Source organism: Ornithorhynchus anatinus, chromosome 3, assembly GCF_004115215.2.
Source record: "Ornithorhynchus anatinus isolate Pmale09 chromosome 3, mOrnAna1.pri.v4, whole genome shotgun sequence".
In the NCBI taxonomy this organism is placed as follows: Eukaryota; Metazoa; Chordata; class Mammalia; order Monotremata; family Ornithorhynchidae; genus Ornithorhynchus; species Ornithorhynchus anatinus.
Genome location: NC_041730.1, coordinates 38,503,156 through 38,526,158, shown reverse-complemented (window position 1 = coordinate 38,526,158; position 23,003 = coordinate 38,503,156). Strand labels below are relative to the sequence as shown.

At 43.8% G+C, this 23,003-nt stretch overlaps 1 protein-coding gene across 2 annotated transcripts in view; it reads left to right on the top strand.

The window, feature by feature from the left end:
* Positions 1-23,003, top strand: part of BDNF (brain derived neurotrophic factor) — a 78,562-nt gene that overhangs the window by 33,453 nt on the left and 22,106 nt on the right. The window contains exon 1 of one of the 2 annotated variants that reach the window (XM_029059318.2): positions 11,712-11,898. The exons of the other annotated variant lie outside the window; for it this stretch is intronic. The gene's annotated coding sequence lies outside the window, so the exon portion shown is untranslated. Of the gene's footprint in view, positions 1-11,711; positions 11,899-23,003 lie in introns of those variants that run through there. 2 annotated transcript variants of the gene reach the window in all.

Sequence of the window (23,003 nt, the reverse complement as noted above, 5' to 3'; positions counted from 1 at the left end):
ATCCATTTTGATCTTAATTCCTATTCCACAAGAGCTCTTTAGGTCTCATCACTATGTGATCGGAATACGTGATTTTCTGTATGAATGAGGCAAAAAGGAAAATTACATGTTAGCCCTAAAGGAAGAGCAGTAAAGAATCATGCCTTCTAAAATATGCTTCTTGCCCTTGAAAGGAGAATACAAGTTGTAGGTAAAGCAATTAGTAGAGGGAAAACAATCCAAACCAAGAAGAATTCATTTTTATCCTAATTCCCCATCTTTTTCCCAAGGGAAATATTCAGTTTAACCTGCCCAAAAAGAAGGTAAACAGGAATTTGCTCTATGTAAGGGTTTATACAATCAAGGAAAGCCGCCAAAGCCAGAATAATTCATAGCACCACAAGGAAATGGTTACCACTTGAGGATCACAATCCAGTTCAATTTTTAACAGAGATGCAGACAATGGATAATGCAAACTTAGTTTTAAAGTCAGCAATGGGAATATTTTATTAAAAGGTTTAGTGGGTGGTAAAATGCGCCAAGATTTTGACTCATTGGCCCCACTCACTATATGCTTTAGGGAAAAATGTGCCACAGTGCCCACCAGTCTATTAATGATAGATTCCCAACTCTAAACTTTTTATTTAATTTGGGACTGAGACCAATGAAATTTGTCAGAAAGGAAAGCCTGCACACTCTGTTCACCCAATTCAGTGTAAATTTCACCAACCACAAATCATGGGCGCTGACCATGGAGAAGTCACTGTGGTCTGAGTTGTGTTCTGAAAATTGCATTTCATTTCCATCATGGCAATGACAGCTGAATTCTGAAACTAAAAACCATTCATTCCTGACCCTATAGTTATCTCTGTCCAATCTAACCTTTCACCTTGAACCAAACACTTATTTAAGGGCAATAGGAGTTGAGTAATTCTAAAAGGTAGTGGACTCATTTCAAAAAGCCCCACCTCTGTCACTGAGTTTAAAATGATCCTGGAAGACATTGCAGAATAAGTGAGTGGGGAAAAACACAAACACAGCCTTGTACAGAAGCTACAAAACTCTTCTCGTCTCCCCTCCCCCCCCCCCCCCCCCCGATTTTACCAGCCTTTGCTTGTGTCTGTCCAACTTTCCTCCTTTTCACATTCCACCCTTTCTTACTCCCCATTCCAGAGTCTAGGCAGACACTCTAGGCAGACACTCCCAGATGTCTTCTAAAGTCTCTGATTCTCGGGAAGATCTCTAAAAATCAGCAGAAGGGAAAGTGAAAGTTGATTCAAATTCTCTGAGTTCTGCTAGATTTTTTTCAACCTCGTGTAATTTATTTGGTTTTGTAGAGGCGGACTAGTGCTAATTTTGCAAGGATAAGATAAACTTATCAATATTTGATCCGCACTTTGAATGCAACAGAATGTTTGGATGCCTTCACGTAAAATAGATATCATCCAGATAAAGCAGTATGGGAAGTGTTTCATTTGAACTGGGAGGAGAGAGAAAAATAGCTCAAATAAAGCTAGGAAACTTGGGAAACAGGCCTGTGAAGATCAATTTTGAGATCCTTACTGGTTGGGGTCTCTGATGGACATGTTTGGGAAAAAGAGGCCAGAGGAAGTGTACTATGAAGTCATGAGAACTATGACACGAGGTAAGAGTTAATTTGTTAGAGAGTTTGGGTGGCATCAAATTGTTTTGCTCATAGATCACAAAATATTTGTCCCAAATTAATTGTGATGTAAAAGATGTGATTTTCCTGGATCACAGGTAAGTAGTTTTTGTTGCAGGCTTGTTGGACTGATATCCCAATTAGATGATTGTACTGCATATTTTTCAAAACTCTGTGTTGAGAAATATCAACAACATCAGCATCACCTGAAACTTGAGAACACCAAACTACTTCATCTCCTTCTACTTCTCCTATCTCACAGCTGCCCTACAAAAATCTTTTGGCCGCTCCCCAAATCTACATTTAGATCATCAATCAGTCAGTCAGTGGTATCTATTGAGCACTTGCTGTGCATAGAGTACTTAGCACTTGGAAAAGTACAGTTCAGTAGAGTTAATAGACGTGATCCCTTCCCACAAGAATTTGCTGAAAGTTCCCTTATTTCCTGAACCTCAAATAATTTACAAAAAGGTCTTATTATGGGCGTCCCACTTTTTTGAAGGAATTTGGAGAAACTGAACTGGATTCAGAGAACAATCAACTGAATTAATGGTTTGGAAGTTGGGATTCCTGAAGAAAAGTTAAAATACCTAGAAGCATTTTTCTGAATTGAGCGTGGCTCAATGGAAACAGCACGGGCTTTGGAGTCAGAGGTCATGGATTTGAATCCCGGTTCTGCCACTTATCTGCTGTGTGACTGTGGGCAAGTCACTTAACTTCTCTGTGCCTCAGTTACCTCATCTGTAAAATGGGGATTAAGACTGTGAGCCCCACGTGGGACAACCTGATTCCCCTGTGTCTACCCCAGTGCTTAGAACAGTGCTCTGCACATAGTAAGCACTTAACAAATACCAACATTATTATTATTATTTTATCGCTGAGAAAAAAAAGACCAAAAAGTGACTGAATAAAATTGTTTAATTCCATGAAGGAATGTTAAGAAGAGAAGTGTGTCTGAACCATCCTCCTCCCTCACTCGGGACAAGCAAAACTGTAGTGAGAGATTGAGGTTGCCTATTAAAGCACCCTTTCAGGCTATCAGACTTCTTAGAAATGGGACGACTTCCTGAAGAAAGTTGTGAAGCTTCTTTCAGGGACCTGGAATGGTATAGTACCTCAGGAGATGGATCAGATCATCTCTGGAAATCCCTTCTAATTCTAGAATTCAACTGCTAGAGAAACAGCATGGCCTAGTGGAAAGAGTGGCTCTGCCAGTTGCTTTCTGTGTGACCTAGGACAAGTCACTTCATTTCTCTGTTCCTCAGTTCCTCAACTGTAAAATGAGGATTAAATACCTGTTCTCCTTCCAACTTAGACTGTGAGCCCCATGTGGGACAGGGACTGCATCTGACCTAAGTAACTTGTACCCATCCCAGCCCTTAGAATAGTGTTTGATGCATAGTAAACGCTAAACAAAGACCGTAAAAAAATGCTCTGAAGTTCAGCCAATAGGAATAATTTCTCTCATTTCCCTCTCACAATCCACTCCTTATGGTAGGGATCATATCTACCAACTCTATTGTATTGTACTTTCCAGGCACTTAGTACAGTCCTCTGCACATAGTAAGCACTCAATAAATACCATTGATTGATTATCAAAATGTGATCATTCTTTCACTGCCATAGATGAGCATGATTAAGAAGTGAACAGTGGATATACTCAGGTACTAATCATTGAGTAATCTAATTCTAGGTCCCCTATTTTTTTCCACTAAGGACCTCTATGATGTTCTCATGCAATATTCTGAATGCTTTTTCAAATTTTTTGACTTGTGCTTCACTCCCATTCTTAGTGTAATCTTCAGCGTGCATTTCCCTTTCCAATATTTCCAAATCCATGTCAGCATTTTCATCAACCAATATAAAATCCTGCCTCTTCCCCATTCCATGACCAATTTCATGGGATACTTACTGTATAGGAAGGGGGAGATGGTTCATGTTTAATATTAAGGGGAGGGAAAGGGGGGTCCCTAGTCTCCTCCAATTCCATTGAACTTCCCAAATGCCACCACTATCATGTCTTCGCATCTGGTCCCACTTCTACAATATCCCTCCACCCCAGACTAACTGGATATACCTGGTAGTGTTTTACCGGTGTGTGTCCCCCTCCCCCCATTATCTCATGTGACTTCTGGGAAGGCTAGTGACAACCACAGATACCAGGATTACCTATATATTCCTTAACTTCAAAGCCACACCTGGGTTATGTAATTTTACAAGGGTTTGAATCTTAGCTGCTCTTTTCAATTCCTTGGCTCCAGAGTATTGTGATAACTAGAGTGGAGGGGTGCCAAAGACAATCCTTTCATGGTTGTTCTTCAGAATAGCTGTGGTTCCAGGTCAGTCCTTTTCTGATACTTTCTGAATTCAGTGATGTTCTCCCAGTTTTGGCCAGTACCACTTTTCTATGCTATTTGTTAAGTGCTTACTATGTGCCAGGCACTATACTAAGTGCTGGGGTAGATACAAGTTAATCAGGTTGGACACAGTCCCTATCCCAAGTGGGGTTTACAGTCTTAATCCTCATTTTACAGATGAGGTAACAGACACAGAGAAGTGAAGTGATTTACCTAACATTACATTGAAGACAATTGGCATATCTGGGATTAGAACCCAGGTCCTTCTGACTTCCAGGCCCATGCTCTATCCATTAGGCTACACTTCTTATATGTTGTCTCTTTTGTTCTGAATACCTGGACTAAATCAATTTCACCTTACTTTACTTCCATGACCTAACAAATCAGTCTATCCTGAAAAGATATCCTCAGATTCCTTGCTCTTGTAATCCTACTGGAGAGAACTGGAACCAGCACAAATTGTCAAATCTAATTTGCACATTAGCCTGATTATCTTCATTACTTGCAAAATAATTTATTGAACACCCACTTTGTGCAGGGCATAATTCTAGTTGCTTGCAGAAATAATACAGTAGTAATAAATACTACTACTGTAACTCGATGTCTGCCCTCAAGGAGCGTATCCTTTACTGAGATGCCTAACAATAACAGATAAAGAAGGAGTTGACCAATTCTGAAGGAAGTTTCAGTGAACATGATAAGACATTGTATTTTCTACTGTTCAATTCAACAGAATCATCAGTCCATTAGTGGATCATGGGAGATCCACCGGACACTCACTGGACAGCTCTGCTTGGTGCCGTTATATAGATTTGCGGGGAGAGAATTGTCCATGTGGAAATTTCATTTTTACCCTAAATGTTCTCAGGGCAAACCTTCTGCTAAGGCTACATTAACAACAGGGTCTGTTAGATGTTAGAGGAAGATTCTCTTCCTGCCTCCGGGCCCATCATCCCAACACTGACATCACCCATAGCGTCTGGCATATAAAGAGACTTCCAGAGTCTATCAAGGGGTCCATCATGCAGAATTACACAACTCAAAGCCGGGACACCTAGAAAGACACCAACTTGTCAACCAGCCAGCCTCGTCCCCACAAGCCCCAGGCAGTAGTGATCAAACCAAACAGGCTGAGTTATCAATCAATCAATCAGTGATATTTATTGAATGCTTACTTTTGTGAATGGTATTTATTAAGTGCTTGCTCTGTGTTAAATGTTGCTCTATGTGCTGGGGTACATACAAGTGAATTAGGTTGGACACAGTCCCCATTCCCCATGGGGCTCACAGTCCAAATAGGAGGGAGAATGGAAGAGCTGCAGCACAGAGAAGTTAAATGACTTGCCTAAGGTCACAGAGCAATCAATTGGCAGAGCTGGGGCTAGAACCCAGGTCCTCTGAGTTCCAGGCCCATGCTCTTTCCATTAAGCCAGGCCGTACTAAGCACTTGGGAAAGAACAATATAACAGAGTTGGTAGACACATTCCCTGCCCACAGCAAGCATGGAACTGGATGAATGAATACACCTCTTCCATTGGAATTGGAGTCTTCCACTCAGAAATAGAAGTATATGATAGAGAATTTGCTTTGGAGGGTTCCTTACCCTTTTCTGGACTAGGAATTCTCCAGAGTTATTCCAACTTGAGTCTTCGCAAGGCACCCAGTGGGCCAGCTCCCTTAGCATCCTTAAGAAAAAACCAGGATTGTTCCAAGACAGATAGTGTCCTTAACTTAGTTTACTTCTTCTGTATGCTAATTACTGGTGTAATTTTTGAGGTCAGTCCACTGGAGTCTGGACAACTATTTTGTATAGGGGGGATTGATTGCAGAGGTAACTAGGAGACTTGAATAAACATAATTACACATAAAATTCTTGTAGTGATAGTTGGACGGACCTTCCCCAATTAAAATTATTAATAGAAAAAAATATGTTGGTGTCAAAATCTGAGCCCACTGCCACTAATTCCCATCTGTATAAATGAGGATTAGTGTGTATTTCCTGACAACAAGAATAGATGAGATTTCAAAACGTTTCTTCTTGACTTTCCTCCTCTTCAAAACAACAGATGAAACAAGATAGGATAATAGTAAACCAGGCAGATGGAAATCAATCAACCAATCAGTAGTATTTATTGAGCACTTGCAGTGCTCTGCACTCTACTAATCACTTGGGAAGGTACAATACAATGGCGTTGGTGGATGTGATCCCTGTCCACAGGAAGCTTATAGTCTGGGGGGTGGAGGGGGACCAAAATTAATATAAATTACAGGTAGAGGAAATGCTAGAGTATAAGGATATTTATGTAAGTGCTGTGCGGCTTGGGAGAGTAAAAAGATAATGGCAAATATTAATTTTAATACCCCTACAAAGGTTTGATGGTCTAATGGCTCATGATGAATTGAAGCCTTGCTTTCTTTTAAGGACATGTTTACTTTTAAAGAACTGAAGCTTTCTGATCAGAGAGAAAATATTGAGGTCACAAACTATCATAGCCAGTGTTTGCTTCTGATACACTGTTCGCATCAGTACCGGGTCCTTGCAGAAACAGAAATCAGAAATGTATTCTTGCTTGTCTCTTTTCATCTTTAGCATTATCTATGCCCTTGGGGCATAGTTGAAATGTAAACTAATTAGGAAGCTGATCTTGGGCCTTTCCAGACCATCTATTGATGATACCAGAATAAAACAAGGAAAAGTTGATTTGCCATTCTGTTTGCAGCTTCCTTCTTGTAACTGATCATAACTTGCTGCCTCCTCCAGATTCATTTCTCTACATATACTACAAAGAAAAATGGACAGGTTTGGAAATAAACTATTTTATTGGTGGATGTGCTGTAGTCGTGACTCAGAAATAGCTTGGGGAGACTAAGAAGTGGTAAGCTGAGTGATTCACAGTAAAGTTCATAGGAATTTGAAGTAGTTTTTCATTTCTTTGTTAAATATTCATAAAATTTCTGATTGTTTCCTTGTGAGTACTCCTCTCTCTTACCATCAGTAAAACCACACCATAGACTATAAAGTGAAGATGCAAAATTGTTCAAATAACATGAGGTGAAAGTTGAATGTTTTAGCCATGGTATCATGGGAGAAGAAGAAATATTACCTCCAGCTGAGAAGGTTTACTGATACAATCAATGTGTCATTCATTGATCAATTGTATCAGTAAAGCTATGATATAATCAATCAATCAGTGATATTTGTTGAGAGCTTACTGTGTGTAAGCACTACACTAAATGCTTGGGAGAGTACAGTACCACAGAGTTGGTAGACACATTCCCTGCCCACAAGGAGATTACAGTCTAGGCTTAACATGCAATGGACAGGAGGAAGGTATGTCTTAAACTTTCCTGAGCAATATTTGAGACTGCCGAGACAGTTTTCTGACTGCACATCTATTCAGGAACCAAACACATTTCAGAAAGAAAATGAGTTGAAAATTAGGGCAATCCCTCAGAAGGCATAATTGAGTTTGAACAGTTGTGAATGGGGTTAAATCTACAAAACAAAACTGTATGAACCTGCTATAACTTGGAGGCAACACAGGCCTAGCTCTACAAAGTGAAGCAGAGTTTGAAATCTTTACTCAGTTTAAATGATATTGTTCTCACAATTGTATTAGAGGTTTGCTACACTTTCCTGGGAACTAGTGTAGATGTGCTTTGCAGAAGCAAAGAAGCTGATTTGCTGACCAGATTTGTTAACCCTGCCCAGCATTGTACTATGAGACAAGGAGGCTAAAGCACCAGGTGCAGCAAACAACAAGCATGACAGCATAACAAGAACCAGTCTTTGGTGTGTCTGCACAATGGGCTAGGGGCAGTCCATCCTAGAAATGACCTTTTCAGTCACAATGACACACATAGGTGAATTTCACCAAGGGTGGTGTCTTCTTCAATGCAGGGTACAACAAATACACACACACAAACACGCACACACATACACCCATGCACACACAGAGGAAAGAGTATATATTAAAAAGCACTTAATATTGTACAATTATGTAAATCCTACAACACATGCGCCTATAGTTGTTTGTATCGGTTATGTGATCAGTCAAATCGACAGAGGTGCAAACCTAAATGTGTAATACTCTGAGGATATGCATACATTTGAATAATCACATATTTGGTTCAACTATAGCAGATGTATGCTGTATTATCACATATCCAGATAGCAAGCACCTATAGGGGAGGGAAAACTCATTCACTTCCAAGAACTAGCACACCTCCAGCTCACAGGCATTTGTTTATTTGAACATGCCCAGGACCTGTGGGTTTGAGTCCAAGTTGTCGTTAGCCAGGTAATATCCTTGGTGTGATCGGGCAGCTGGGTGCCAGATTAACTGGGGGAAATGAATCCCCCTTGTTCTGCACTGAACACTATTGATGGCGGGCAATGCTAGATCCCAGTTTCTGGAAGCATTGGGAAAGAGAATCACATTTGAGGCAAAGCCCAGGAGAGCTATGAAAGCAATTTATGGAAAATAATTGCCTGGATCCAGATCATATTTACCCCCTTCAAAAGATTGCTCTCCTTAGAATTTCAAAGCTAACCCAGGACCTTAGGTTAACTTAAGTCGGGAACATCAGTACTGCTTGCCTTGCTTGTGATATGAAGTATCCCCTGCAATTGTCTGCTCTTTCTTAGATTCGAGAACATGAAATACCTCTACCCAGAACCACTGGTCAAAGCAGAGTGGTTTTAAAACTTCATCTTTCAGAAGCATAGAACAAGGTTGCATGTTTGAGGGATTGGCAGAGGCAACTTCTGCAGACACAAGCAGTACACTGAAACAAAATGAAATTCTTTTCATAAAAGATGCATCACTCCATTTTTGATTCTGGTAATTCATGCTGTAGTGGGTCTATTTAGAGGCAGCGGAGGTTTCATATGACAGTGTACGTCAAGACTCCAGAGGAACTCTGGAGAGTATTTCCACCCTGTCTCATTCACAACTCTAGGTCTGATCCAGCTTGAGCTAACCCTAGTGAGCTAGTATGAAATCTCTCTGTCTTTACCAAGATCATATGGAGCTACTCAATCAGTAGATGCCATTACTACTTCCACCAAGCAATTTCCACTATCAATAATTTAATCTATTTGCTGCATCACAGGAGACCATAGAGCCACCAGGACTGATTTTGAAAGAGGGAAAAGAAAAAAGAAAAAAAGAAGGAAAAAAAGAATGACAGAGAGAAAGAGAAAGAGACAAACAGAGGCATAGAAAGAGAAACAGCAAGAGAGGGACCGAGAAAGAGAAAGAGTGAGGCATAGAGAATGAGAGAGAGACGTACACACAGAGAACTGTCAAGAAACTGGAAGTTTCAGGCTGAGCCTCCCCCAGGAACTGCATCAATGTTTACTTTTACAAGCAGTCTTTGAAAAGAGTGCTTTTTTTTTCCTCTCCTTCTGTTAGGTCTTTGAAGTCTGAGGATGTAGTTGAGTCTTTTGCCTGGCTCGGGAAAGGGATGGGGGGGGGGGGAAGGTGGCGGGGGGAGGGGAGGAAGGGGAGTAACTTTATCTGGAGGGTTCATTAATAAAAAATGCTGTATTATCTTGATTGGAAATAGGCGAAGCCTGGAGAGGCCAGGGAGAGAACTCTGTTTAAGTGGGCGTGTGACCAGTTTCCTAAACCCTGCTTTGGGGAACTTGGAAGCTTCTGCGCTGAGTTTCTGGTTCGTTTGAGGAAAGAAGCAGAGGGATTTTCTTCTCTTGATTAAAAATAGGCTTCCCGGACATACATAAACAAACAAAAACACGCACACTCGCTTGTTGGGAAGGGAAGTAAAAGTTAAAGTGCCGGCCGGTTTCCACGCGTGGCGTGGCTCAGGATGGAAGCCGGACTGAGACCCCCAGGGCCCTACTCCCCGGGGAGCGGGGTGACCCCGGCTTGGCAGCCGGAATGACCTTAGCATTGGGATGGGGAGCGGGACCGGCCGTCGGTTTCCCAGACGATCCGGGAGGGAGCGAGAGGAGGGCAAGCAGGCTCCAGAGCATCTTCGTGGATCCGCCAAGTGGGAGCTGGAGGGCCTGCCCCGAGACGCCGGTGGGCGGGCAGCGCCGGGGCAGAGAGGGAGGAGGCTTTCGGTCGGTCCCAGGAAAACTCTCTGCAGCCGCTGGCTGGCGCCGGGAAGGAGGAGGGAAAGGCGGGAGGGGAAAGGGAGGGAAGCAGGGAGAGGCGCTGCGGGCCCTTTAAGCCGCCCCGGCCGCCCTGGCCTTTCTCGTACGGCTGCCCAGGCTACAGGCCACTGGACCAGTGGAAGCCCTGACTAGTGGCTAACTAATTCGTGGCTTCTCTCTCTTTCTCTCTCTCACCCTCACTCTCTTTCTCTCTCCCTCTCCCTTTTTCTCTCTTTTCCCCCTCTTTCTCTTCTCCTCACCTCCTTTCCCCCCTCTGCCTCTCTCTGCCTCCGTCTCTATTTCTCTCTGTCTCTCTCCATTTCTCTCTCCCACACTCTTTCTCCCTTTTTCTCTCTTTTCCTCCCTCCTTCTCTTCCCCTCACCTCCTTTTCCCCCTCTGCCTCTCTCTCTCTCTCTTACTCTATTTCTTTCTGTCTGTTCACTGTCTCTCTCCATTTCTCTCTCTTTGTCTCTCTCTCACTCTCCCTCACTCTTCTCTCCCTCTCTCCTTGTCTCTCTTCACCCTTCTCTTCCCCTCATCTCCTTCCTCCCCTCTGCCTCTCTCTGCCTCTGTCTCTATTTATCTCTGTCTCTGTCTCTCTCTGTTTCTGTCCTTTGTTTCTCACTTTCTCTCTCTCCCTCACCCTCACTCTTCCTCTCCCTCTCTCATTTTCTCCCTTTCCCCCTCTTTCTCTTCCCCTCATATCCTTTCCCCCCTCTGCCTCTTATTCTCTCTCTCCCTGTCCCTCACTCTCTCTCCCTCTCTCCCTGTCTCTCTCTTTTCTCCTCCTTTCTCTTTCCCTCATCTCCTTTCTCTCCTCTGTCGTTCTCTGCCTCTGCCTCACTCCCTGTTTCTGTCTGTCTCTGTCCTCGGTCTCTATTTCTCTCTTTCTTTTTCACTCTCTCCCTTTCTTCTTGTCTCTTTTTCTCCCCCCCCTTTTCTCTTCCCCTCTTCTTTCTCCTCCCCCCGCCTCTCTATCTGTGTTTCTCCCTGCCTCTCTGTTTCTCCCTGCCCCTTTCTCTGTTTCTATCTCTGCCCTCTGCCTCTCTCTATTTCTCTCTCCTTCTTTTTCACTCTCTTCCGCTCTTCTTGTCTCTTTCTTCCCCCGCCTTTCTCTTCCCCTCATCTCCTTCCTCCCCTCTGTCTCTCTCTGCCTCTACCTCTCTATCTCTGTTTCTCCCTGCCTCGGTCTCTCTCTGTTTCTGTCTCTGCCCTCTGCCTCTATTCTCCCTCTTTTTCACTCACTCCCTCTCTTCTTGTCTCTTTCTTCCCCCCATTCTCTTCCCCTCATCTCCTTCCTCTCCCTGTCTCTCTCTGCCTCTGTCTCTCTGTCTCTCTCTGCTTCTGTCTGTCTCTGTCCTCTGCCTCTATTTCTCTCTCTTTCTTTTGCACTCTCTTCTTGTCTCTTTCTTTCCCCCCTCCCCCTTCTTTTCTCCCATCTCCTTCCTCCCCTCTGTCTCTCTCTGCCTCTGTCTCTCTCTGTTCCCTCTGTCTCTGTCTCTCCCCCCCCCCTTCATGTCCTGGGGGTGAGGGAGCCCGCCTGCTCCCCCCCACCCCCGCCCCCACCCCGCCCCCCTCATAAAGCTTTGATGAGCCACTTGAGCTGCTGGTGGTGCTGGTGTCGGCGGCGGCTGCTTGGACTGGAACTAGGACTGGAGCTGGGACTGGGTCTGGGCTGCGGGAGCTGGAGAGGCGGGAGCTGGAGAGGAGGCAGGAGCAGGAGGATGTGACTCGCCGGAGCTAAAAGGGACCCGACTAGCTTTGTGTGGAATCCAAGGTACCGGGACGCGGGGCGAGGACCAGAGCCCAGCCTCCCTCCGGGCGGGGAAAGTTGATGGAGGGGGACCGGGAAGACGCCAGGGGGTCGGGGGAACACCTTGAATGGGGCGAAGGAGGAAGGGGCTTGACCCCTGGACCAGTGGTGCCCTCCCACTGACCACTTGGGTGTGGGGGGGGGGAGGGGATGCCCGGGCCAGGTGGGGTGATCCTGGTGGGCGGCCTGGAAGAGGAGGGCTGGAGGGAGGGATCCAGGTGATCCCCCTCTTCCCCCCATCTCCGTCCTCGTCTCCCAAGGGGACCAGCCAGATGTCAATCCGTCGGTCACCTGCTTCCCAGGCGGCCGGAGCGGACTTTCCGCTCCTCGGGTCAAACTACTTCGAAAACTTGAGTCTCTGCCCCTCCCGGGCCTTCACACCCTCACGCCCCCTCCCCAGCTTAACGGTGCCAAGAGAGACTCTTGCATGCTTCTGCCTCCTCTCCGGGTCTTTATTTTATTTGGTTTTTTTTTAAAAAAAAAATATTTTTGGAGGACGGAGCCCCGAGTCGAAAAGTTTCGGACGGCAGAGTGGGAGTGGAGGGGCCCGTGGGAGCCGGTCCTTGGGGAGGAGGCCCGCCTGGTAGGGGAGGAGGAGCCGGACGGAGCCTTGGGCGGACTCTATCTACCTGCCGGGTGGAGAACGGGGTTGGGAGAGGGAGGGGGAGGAGGAAAAGAGGCAGGGACTAGGGGCCGGAGGGACCCGATGGATTGAGGGGGTTGGAGGTGCGAGGTCAACTAGAAAGGGGTGGAGGGTTTCGCCCTGGGGGAGAAGAAGAGGGACGGTAAGCTGTGAGCTCGTTGTGGGACAGGGATCGTCTCTCTCTATTACCGTGTTGTACTTTCCCAAGTGCTCAGTACAGCGCTCTGCACACAGTAAGCGCTCAATAAGTACGGCAGAGTGGAGTGGAATAAGCGTGCATGTGGATGGATGGGGGTGGGAAGCGGGGCTTGGGGCCGGGAAGGTAGAGGCTGCCTGCCCTCTTCCGGCAGCGATCGGGACTGCAGAAGACAGGCCTGGGCTGGGGGTGGGGTTGGGGGGTTTGGGGGTGTCCAGGGGAGGGGCCGCCTGGGTCACCCTCCAGCTCAGGTCTCCAATGGGCCGGGCCAGCTCTCTCCCAGGCACCTCTTCCCGTTATGATCCCCTTCGGCCAAGCTCCCTTTGAGTTAAGACGTTGCATCTGTTAGCTACCTCCCGCGGCTGCAGTCAACCATGTGAAAGGAGAAAGGATTCCAAAGGCTGCGCGCAACTCGCTGCGACGCCTTGGGGAACTGGGGGACTCCCTCAGCCTAGGCAGCTTCGGAGAGCTCTGGCCAGAGGGAGCCCAAGTGTCTCCCTGCAGCTGGACTCGCTAGGGGGTCTGTGATTCTCCCCTTTCCCCGCTTGCCCTGCCCCTTGGTATCAACAGTAACCAGTGAACACTTTCTGACAAGAGTGAAGGAATGTTCTTGGCAGGAATCAAGGGAAAGAATATTTCTTGAGTGTTTATTTCAGAAGCTAAATCCACCTAGGGCTGTATCTCCTTCAGTAGAGCAACATATAGTCAGTTCTATCTATTGGGCTGGGTGAAATAAAATGGCTGGGATGCTCGCGTATCTCCCTCAGCGTGGCACAACTCCCAGAAAAGCATTTTCTTCCCTTCCTTTTTTTTTTCTTTGAAGTTATTCACGTTGGTTTTGCTGTAAAGCTAAACCTATTGTCTTAAGATCTGATCTTGTCGGCTTTACAGCCTTTGTTCTTGCTGCAGAATTAAAGAAGCAACTTGTATAAACATGGGAATTTTCATTGTTTGCTTTATGCAACATTAAATTTCCCTAGGCTGAAGGTTACTTAGATATGGCATGGCCAGCTTCAAGTGAGTATAGATCACATATCATGTAGATACTACACGATGAAGTTTTGGCAGCGGGTAGACACAAAAGTATATGTAGAACATTTACTAAAACCATATTGTATGACACTGCTTGTAATGCCTGAGTGTAATGGAAAATCGCCTGCGGCTTCGAATATTACCTCTAGACAAGCATCAGAGGTAAGGAAGAGGAAAGATACACTTGTTGAAATGTAACCGTAACCTTTACTGGAATTTAAAACATGCCGGTTACCATAACTGGAATTCCAGGGTTAGAAAGCCCGTGTCCCTGGTGTTAAATTGGGTTAAACCGAAGGCAAATGGGATAGCGGTTAGTAAATGCTGCACTGAAAATCTCTATTGTGTATCCGGTGATGAACAGACCCTTAGTGAGTAAGGTCATGTTTCTAGATCTACTAAGGAAAAGTAAGTCACCTCTGAGTCAATAAGAGCTAAATAAATGGACACACACATTCAGTGGGCAAAATATGACTATGGGAATCACTTTCTGCAGACTAGTAAAAGTTTTACCTAGTCGTTCCAAGTTGAAGTTTAAAGGCAAACCCTCACATTGGTGTATTTTAAAGTGACCCACCAAGACACTGCCATTTCAAGATCAATAGTCATAACTTATTTAAGATCTGATTAACTAAGATATTCAGGAACTCTATCCTAGTGGTGGGTGCTTTCCAGCAAATATAAGACTATCTTTACAGCCAATCAAAAATCATTCAAATCTGCAGTTTGAAAGCTAAGAGGTCATTCCATTGATGCATCTGATTTATTTTTGGCTTATTCAAGACCACAAGAAAATCGTGACTGTCCCGTAATGACAAAGAAGAACGGGACAACATTGAATCTTTGGGTTCAGTTATGTTGAGGAGAAGTTGAAAACGTAATTTCTACTGCTTGTTTCTCAGATTCTCCAGTGGGCGTTTCGCTTTCTAGTTTCCGGGAGAGGATACCCTCCCTATTTGATACTTATTCCAGCAGGCTTGCAGACCTAGGAAAGCTGACCGGCTCTTCACTGGCAAAAAATTGAAAACAATTGATCATTCTTTGCCTTCAAACATAAATAGCACCCGATTTAGCTTATCACAGCAAGCTGAGCACACCCACCTGGTAGTAGTATAGCAGGGAACCTGTTTACATTTTTTTTGGACTGAATTGTAAATAATATTTGGCAAATGCGTGTTTTATCTGTCTTTATGAACAGTCTGTCTATCACAAGTCCTACAGGCAGTGAACTTGTAAATCTAAAAACAGCCTGAAGTTTTGACTCATTGTCAGAGTATCTATAGCATTTTCTCAGTATAAACAATAGGACAACAGAAGTGAAGTTAAAAGCATAGTGGGCCGAGGGAAAGCATATTATACTGATGTTTTAGTTCCTAGGATCTTAGTAACGTGGAAAAGCAGAACTCAAGACCAACTTGTGGAGAGTAGAAAAATGTCAGACTTCCTGCACGTAAACAACGATAATAGAGATCTGTAAGGTTGCACGTAGCTAATCTCAGTACATCTTTTAAAATGAAGCACTCTCATCTTGGATGTCTGAATTATTGATTTATTTTACTGGGTAAAATGTAATTTTCAGCTTACACCTCTCTGCTTGGAAGATTTCAGTTAAGCCCGGGTACAAAGGCACCCGGCACAAGTGTAAGCGGATATTTCGTTTTAATAGGGTAATTACTAACTTGTCTCGACTTGTTTTTGAATGATTGTTATGAGCACTCAGTTTCCACTAATTGCAAAATTGCTGCTTAATTGAAAGGCTCTCAATCATCTGGTGCAACCATTCAGACATTGGCATGTGCTGGGAGAGCATAGCATACTGTGGGCTGAATTTTAAAGAGAAGTTTTTCAGAACAAGTCAGTTGAATTTTATCTATCCAAATGTTTGGATTGTGCTCCAGTCCACTAAGGAGAGGTGGAAATTTCATTCTGTCTTTGGTATCTGGGCCTGGATTACTGATCAAGATGAACGTATTAAACTGCCATATTAACATTTTTTTAAAAATGAATAAATGGCGTGGTTGTGCTTCAGAAGTGAATGAACAAACGCATTGGTTTCATGGTGCATTTCAGTTACTCTGTTTTGTACCAACTAACTTTAAGTAATAAATGATGTTGGCAAATGAAATCCTTATGCCATTTGCATGCAGTGTTTTACTACTACGATACATAGCAACAGAAAAGAGACTTTTGTTGTTTTATAGTGCATTTGTATGTGCTTTCAAACTCCTTTTAAACTTCCGCTTAAAGCACAGGATGATTTAATCCAAAACATACATTTTGTGCATTAAATTGATCACTGATTTTCCAAAATATTTAAATTAAATAGTCGGTGTGTAAGGGAATTGGCAGCTAAACATCAAAGTGTGTATTTTCTGGGAGAACTATTTCAAAATTAGAAGCTGGGCCCAAATGCTCAAAGGATGTATATTATCAAAAGTATCTGTGTCTATCCATAAAGACCCGTATTCCTTCTTCATTGGAAATAATTTCTAACATGTGAGGCAACATATGAGGGGTTGAGAACTTTATTTCCCCGGAATCTTTTTACTTAAAATGATACTGATTCATCTCTGTTTGAAGCTAGTTAGAAACAAAGATATAACTAGTACCAGAATCCCTAATATGTAAACCAGTAATCGATTGAGGTCTGAGAATGTGTTCATTAGACAACAAGAACAAAGCAAATAAATTTGCATGGCCCAGAAGCAGACATTGTTTATTTGCTGTGTTAAAAGTAAATTACTTCATGGGAGATCCTCTACTAGAAGTTCACTTAAAAGAACTTTTCATAAATTAACACTGTAATTCTATACTTGTCTGAATACTCATGTCTAGTGGCTCTTTAAAGCATTTTGATCTTAGTTTCCTTCACCTGTTTAAAACATAACACCTCTCTTCTACAGTTCGCAAGTGCCTCTAAGGTTTTGGCAGGCAGTGTAGGGCTTCTTATTCTAAGGAAATAGGAGTAGGAAATGGAAGAATTATATCATGAAAATATTTTTAAATTTCAAAATTTTTTACTAGCAAATAATCTAGAAGACAGCCCATCATTTAATTAAAGAAATTATATGTGAAATTAAGGTTTGTGTGAAAGGAAATTCTAGAAAAATTAATATGAAATTCCAAGTAATTTAAGGAGCAGAGCAGCATTTAAAATTTGAAGTGCTAGTGCCATCTAGAGACAAATTCTACAACTTTTTCAGTTGGGACTATTTCCCACTGCACTATTTTTCATGACCATAATTTCTGCAATTCAGCACAATTCTTAGGGATGCATGTGTGTCTGTGTGTCTACGTATGTGCGTGTGTGCTTGTTTTGCATAAGCCAATCTTACTTTAAAGAACACGTTGCTCTGGTAAGGCATGGAAATACCTTGTTGTCTAATGGAAAGATGGAGCCAGAGTTGGTTTAATTTTCTGCCAAGCTAAGATGCATCTTCCAACTCCTTTTCCTCTGAGTACCTCTAAATTGATTCCCCCACCCACCATTACCACTTCCCCCACTGCTACAGTTCTGTCTCCCAATCTCCCACATTTTCTACCCACTACTGCTCTCCACCCTTGCGGGTCGATGAATGTATTCCTTTGACTAGTTCAAGGACTGAGCACCTGAACTATTATGGGAGAATAATGACTCTTTCTCCTTTACCTTACTCTGAGCATCTTTCTCTCCATTGCTGACTGAAAGAGAGAGAGAAAGAGAGAGGGAGAGACAGAGAGAGTGAGAAAGAGAGAGAGAGAGTAGTCCTAGCTGGACCTGGGAATTGTGATCTGGGAACTTGCTGTTCTTTCCATTGGGATGCTCTTCAGTGAATCAGGTATACCTCTTATTGTTCATTGCAGAAGATTTCTTTTTGGGGACTCTGCACAAAAAGTCTGAGAGTGACTTTGATTTATTGCCATTTGACTTCCTATGCCCCCATTTTGTCTGTACCTGATCATCCCTATAGTATGCATTTAGGAATCCAGAATGTAAGCACTTACTCGCACTTGTACTTGTTCCCTTTTTCATCTCTCCTTCAACCCCCCAGCACTTATGTACATATTTTCAATTTATTTACTTGTATCAATGTCTGTCTCCCCTTCTAGAATGTAAGCTCATTGTAGGCAGGGGATATGTCTACCAACTCTATTACAACGTACTCTCCCAAGCATTTAGTACAGTGCTCTGTACAGAGTAAGTGCTCAGTAAATGCTGGGGGAGCATACTGTGGACTGCATTTTAAAGAGAAGTTTTTCAGAACAAGTCATTTGAATGTTAGCAGCATTTAAAATTTGATTGATTGATAGATTCTCCTTTCTTTCCATCGTGTTTATCTTCCCCATTAGATTGCAAGAGAGAAGGGATTTTGTCCCTGGACTCTATTGTGCTTTCCCAAATGCTTTGTACTATACTTTGCCCATAGAATGGGCTCAGTATATATGATCGATTGATTGATTCAAAAGTGTAACAGTAATCTAGGCATATCGACTGCAACATTTTTGAGGCTGATTATGGGAGCTGAATATTCTGAATTACCTAGGGACTTTTTATAATTTTGAGATGTTTATAACTTTAGCTTCACAGACCATGTACCTTAATCTCTTGCAAACTCTGATTCATAAGAAAGGATAATAATATCGTAATAATAACTGTGGTATTTGTGAAGTCCTAACTGTATGCCAAGCACTGCTCCGATGCAAGTGTAGATATGCTTAAAACAGTGCTTGGCACTTAGTAAGCACTTAACAAATACCATAATTATTAACACAATTAGATTGGACACAGTCTCTGCCCCACATGGGGCTCACAGTCTAAGTAGGATGGGGAACAAGGTACTGAATCCCCATTTTACAACAGAGAAGTTACAACAGAGAGTCACAGAGAAGTTAAGTGACTTTCCCAAGGTCACACAGCAGGCAAATGGCAGAGATTGGATTAGAACCCTGTTCCTTGAGTCCCAGGCCCATGCCCTTTCCACTACATCTTGCTGCTTCTATGCTAGGTACTGCTTTTTCTACAGGATACCAAGTCTTGTAAACGGCATGGCTTTCACATGTTGGAGTTTGGGCTCACTAATAGTAAATGGTTAGGTAAAGGGCTTGTTTTAGGGTGATAACTTCAGTAGTCCTCCTTTGGCTTTTGTGGAGGTTCGCGGTACTCTTTGCTGATCATTCTTTGAAAAGAAGTGTCTTTGTCTGCACAGGCGGGGCATTGTTTTCTGAGAGGAATTTTCTTGCTCACATTAACCAGGATTTATCTGGGGCCCAGTTTCAGACAGTAAGAAAGTGAAGCGGCCACCTCTGGGCATCATCGGAGGGCGATGGTGGAGGGGGACGGGGCCAGGTGACCGTACAGTTGCAAGGGTAGTGGCCAGGCAGCCCATGACAAAGAGGGAGACTGGTTATGTGTCTCTCCGCTCCTCTGGAAGCAGCAGAGTTGCCTGTCATTCAGGAAAGAAGGGATGCATTAATGTGGTAGAAATAAAAGGGTCTTATAATCAAAGAGGTTCAGTTAAGGGGTGACACTGGGGATGACGTTGGGAATGGTTGAGTGAAGACAGCGTTGGGGATGGCAGTGGGGGCAGAAGCAGCAGAGGAACCCTCTTGGGATGGACTGCAACAAAACGTTGCATATGTTGTTGTTTCTGTTGTGGGTGGGTGTAGCATGACAGGATGGCATCAGAGAGAACGGAAATGGGAGTCAAATAATAATAATAATGATGATGATATTTGTTAAGCACTTACTATATGTCACACACTGTTCTTAGCACTGGGGTAGATACCAGCTAATCAGGTTGCACATAGTCCCTGTCCCACATGGGGTTTGCAACTCAATCCCCATTTTCCAGATGAGGTAACTGAGGCACCAAGAAGTGAAGTGACTTGCCCAAGTTCACACAGCAGATAAGTGGAAGAGTCAGGATTAGAACTCAGGTCCTTCTGACTCCCAAGCCTGGGCTCTATCCACTAGGCCATGCTCCTTCCACAATTCCTGAGGTGGACCCTGAGAGGTGTTTCTGGAGGTCCCACCACTGCCTCAGGGATCCTATCAGCAGTAGGTCCACCGGATGGACAAATAGCACTCTGTGCTTTTCCTCTGGCCAATCCTCTCCACTTTCTCACTGCTGATCTGGGAGGACCAGGGCCAAGAGGCCTGAGAAGGTTTGCGAGAAGCAATACGGTACAGTCAACACTCCCAGGCAGCAGCTGGATTCCTGGACCAATCAGTAAGCCCGCTGCAAAAATACCTTGTCTGTACAGCTTTACCCTAAGCTTCTTCTGTCCTTCTCTACTGAATTAAAACAGAATATGCTCCCTCTTGCTGACTGGTTAATGATGCTGATTTCTTTGAGGCCATAGATTCTCCAAGTTTCTTCTTTTCAAATCCCACCTAGATTTCCCCAGACCAGACTCAACTGATATATTGTTAGGTTCAAGACTTGAAATTTGAGGCCTCCAGATCGTACCATGTTGCTGCTACTCTTCGCTTGCTGATTGAGTTGTACCAGCTATCTCCAACTCCTGCCTTTTTCTCAAACTCCCCATCTGGGGAGCTGCCACTCTTTCAAACCGCCAAGTCCTGATTATATATATATATTCCCATAAAAGGTCTGCCAAAAGAGGAAACAGTTAATTATAGTGAGTGTTAGCCATCCAAAGGGAGACAATCAACTTTGGCAGCAGTAACAAACGCTACAATTATTATGAGGCAGAGTAACAAATGCTACAATGATGATGATGATGATTATTATTTTATTATTATCCTTGTTAAGCAGGATGGGAAGGTTTCCATAGTCTGGAGTTTGAAGGAACTATTTGCAAATTTGGGTGGGTGAAAACCATCCTTGGAACAACCAGGAGCAGGCAGACATCCAACCACCAAGAATAGGACTGAAGCAGCTCTAAAGACCTTAGACCTCAGGTGTGGAACTAGAAACCTGTCACTGGGGGCTTAGGTAGCTTCCACTGCACATGTTCTGATCAGCAAGGTGGTTTCTGCTCTGCATGCTCTAACCAACAGGACTTCAGGTTCCCAGAAGTAACCTGGACTTCAAGCTCCTCATCACCCTCTTCCCCCACCACCATGTTCTTCTCTCAACCCCTGCTCTTCCTCACCAAGCCTGGCTGTCAGCACCAAGAAAGAAGGACTCCCTCAAAGCAACCCTGCCCTGGGACCAGCTGGAAAATTGTTCTGCTGTTGGTGCTGGGAATCTGGCCTCCGTGCTCCAGACATTTATCTGACTTGAAGAGCTTTTCAAATATAAGTTGGTGCAACAGGTATCAGAATGCATTTGTGCCTTGATGAGCCCATTACTGGCAATCCACATAGCTGGAAGGACCTTTAAAAATCTCCCCTAGGCTGGCAAGCGTTCAAGAGAAATGTAGACTCTATTAAAAGCCCCTTCCTTTTACCTAGTTATAAAAAACTGCTGCCTCATTGAAACCTTCAGAAGCCCAACTTGTCTCTGAGTGTGACTTTATTCCTAGGAATGATTTGTCTCTCAGTGTGACTTTATTCCTAGGAATGATTAGACAGATGTGACATCTTCACAGGTGATGCACCCCTCAAGATAGCAAAGTGTACTGGACTGGAAGCCAGGCTTGACTCAGAGTAACAGAAGATGAGGTTATTGGCTTCCAGCATTCCTGTCTTAATCTCTGGCTGACTTTTAACTCAGTCAATCAATCACTGGTATTTATTGAGCACTCACTGTGTGCAGAGAACAGTACTAAGCACTTGGGAGAGTACAGTACAACAGAGTTGGTACATACGTGCGCCACCTACAAGGAACTTACAGTCTAGTCTATAGCTTCTAGTCTACTCCCCATTAATTCTTCATCCTGCTTGTCTGGTTGTGGCTGTCAAGAGATGAGTGGATCAGTTGGACAGCTGAAGATCTCTAAAGCCACCTCCCCAGGTCCCTTCTGCCTGCCTCTCTGTGCTTCTTTTTCATCAGTAGGACAAGTTGTCAAGAAAAAAGCGAAAGCACTAAGTCACATCAGTGAAGCTCAAAATTACCCTTCAGTGGCCAAATCTCGACAAATAGAGGTTGGATCAATCTATCAATCAGTGGTATTTATTGAACACCTACTGTGTGCAGAGCACTATACTAAGCACTTGGGAGAGTACAAAAGAGCCGGTAAACATGTTCCCTGCCCACAAGGAGCTTAAAGTCTGGAGTGGAAGACAGAATACTTATAAGGCTCATGTGGTGATGGGTTGAGCACTGACCTTTGGTGGGAAAAAAAGCAGAAAGTTGAAAACACTCTTAGGAAACCATCTGGGCTCTTGCTGTTGTTGCTGTTGTCCCCTGGGGAAAACATGGAACCAGAGTAAAGATTGCAGCCCAAAAGAGAAAACACCTGGCTCTCTGTTCATGACAAAAGAATTGGCCCAGCTAGGCTTGACTTTCAATGAGTCTTTATCATGCCCAAATCAGGGACTGTTTGTCTATCTTCAGCTGTGCCCAAAGCACACTGTACCCATCCATCCTCTCCACCCTCAACAACAGCAGGAAAAATCTGGAGTTTAAAAAGAAGAGAAAAAGATGCAGGATCTATGGTCCTATGAGAGTCTGAACATTCTGAATCCTGATCTTCAGAAACACGAATGCTAAACAAGGAGTGAATTTAAATTCAAGCAGTAGATATTTTGCTTGGGTCTATGGGAAAACATCTTGACTTTCAAAGTGATTAAATCCTGGAGTAGCTGCCAGTGGGTGCTGTAACACCCCCACCCTTGGAGATCTCTATATAAAAAAGAAGAAACATCAATCTGTCCCAAATGGTTTATTCTTTGCCCTCCCTGGAACAGAGTTGGATCAGGTGACCTCCTGGTGCCCTTTCAGTTTAGAATTATATGGTTCCATGAGTCTAAACGTCCAACCACACCCCAGCATCTGAAGGACTTGTTTTTCCCAAACAAGCTATTGATGGGTCTCTGGGTGTGGTTCGTAAACTGAGCTATAAGAAACAAAAAGTACTTTTAGTCCCTCTGTATGTGGGCATCTCTTTTAAAACTGCCCCATCTGTGGTACCATTGCTTTAAGTGTTGCAGCCTAGAAGCAGCATGGCCTAGTGAAAAGAGCATGGGTTTAGAAGTCAGAGGACCTGAATTCTAATACCAATTCTGCCATTTGCTGTGTGACGTAGGGCAGATCATTAAACTTCTCTGTGCCTCAGTTTTCTCATCTGCAAATGGGGATCAAATCCTAC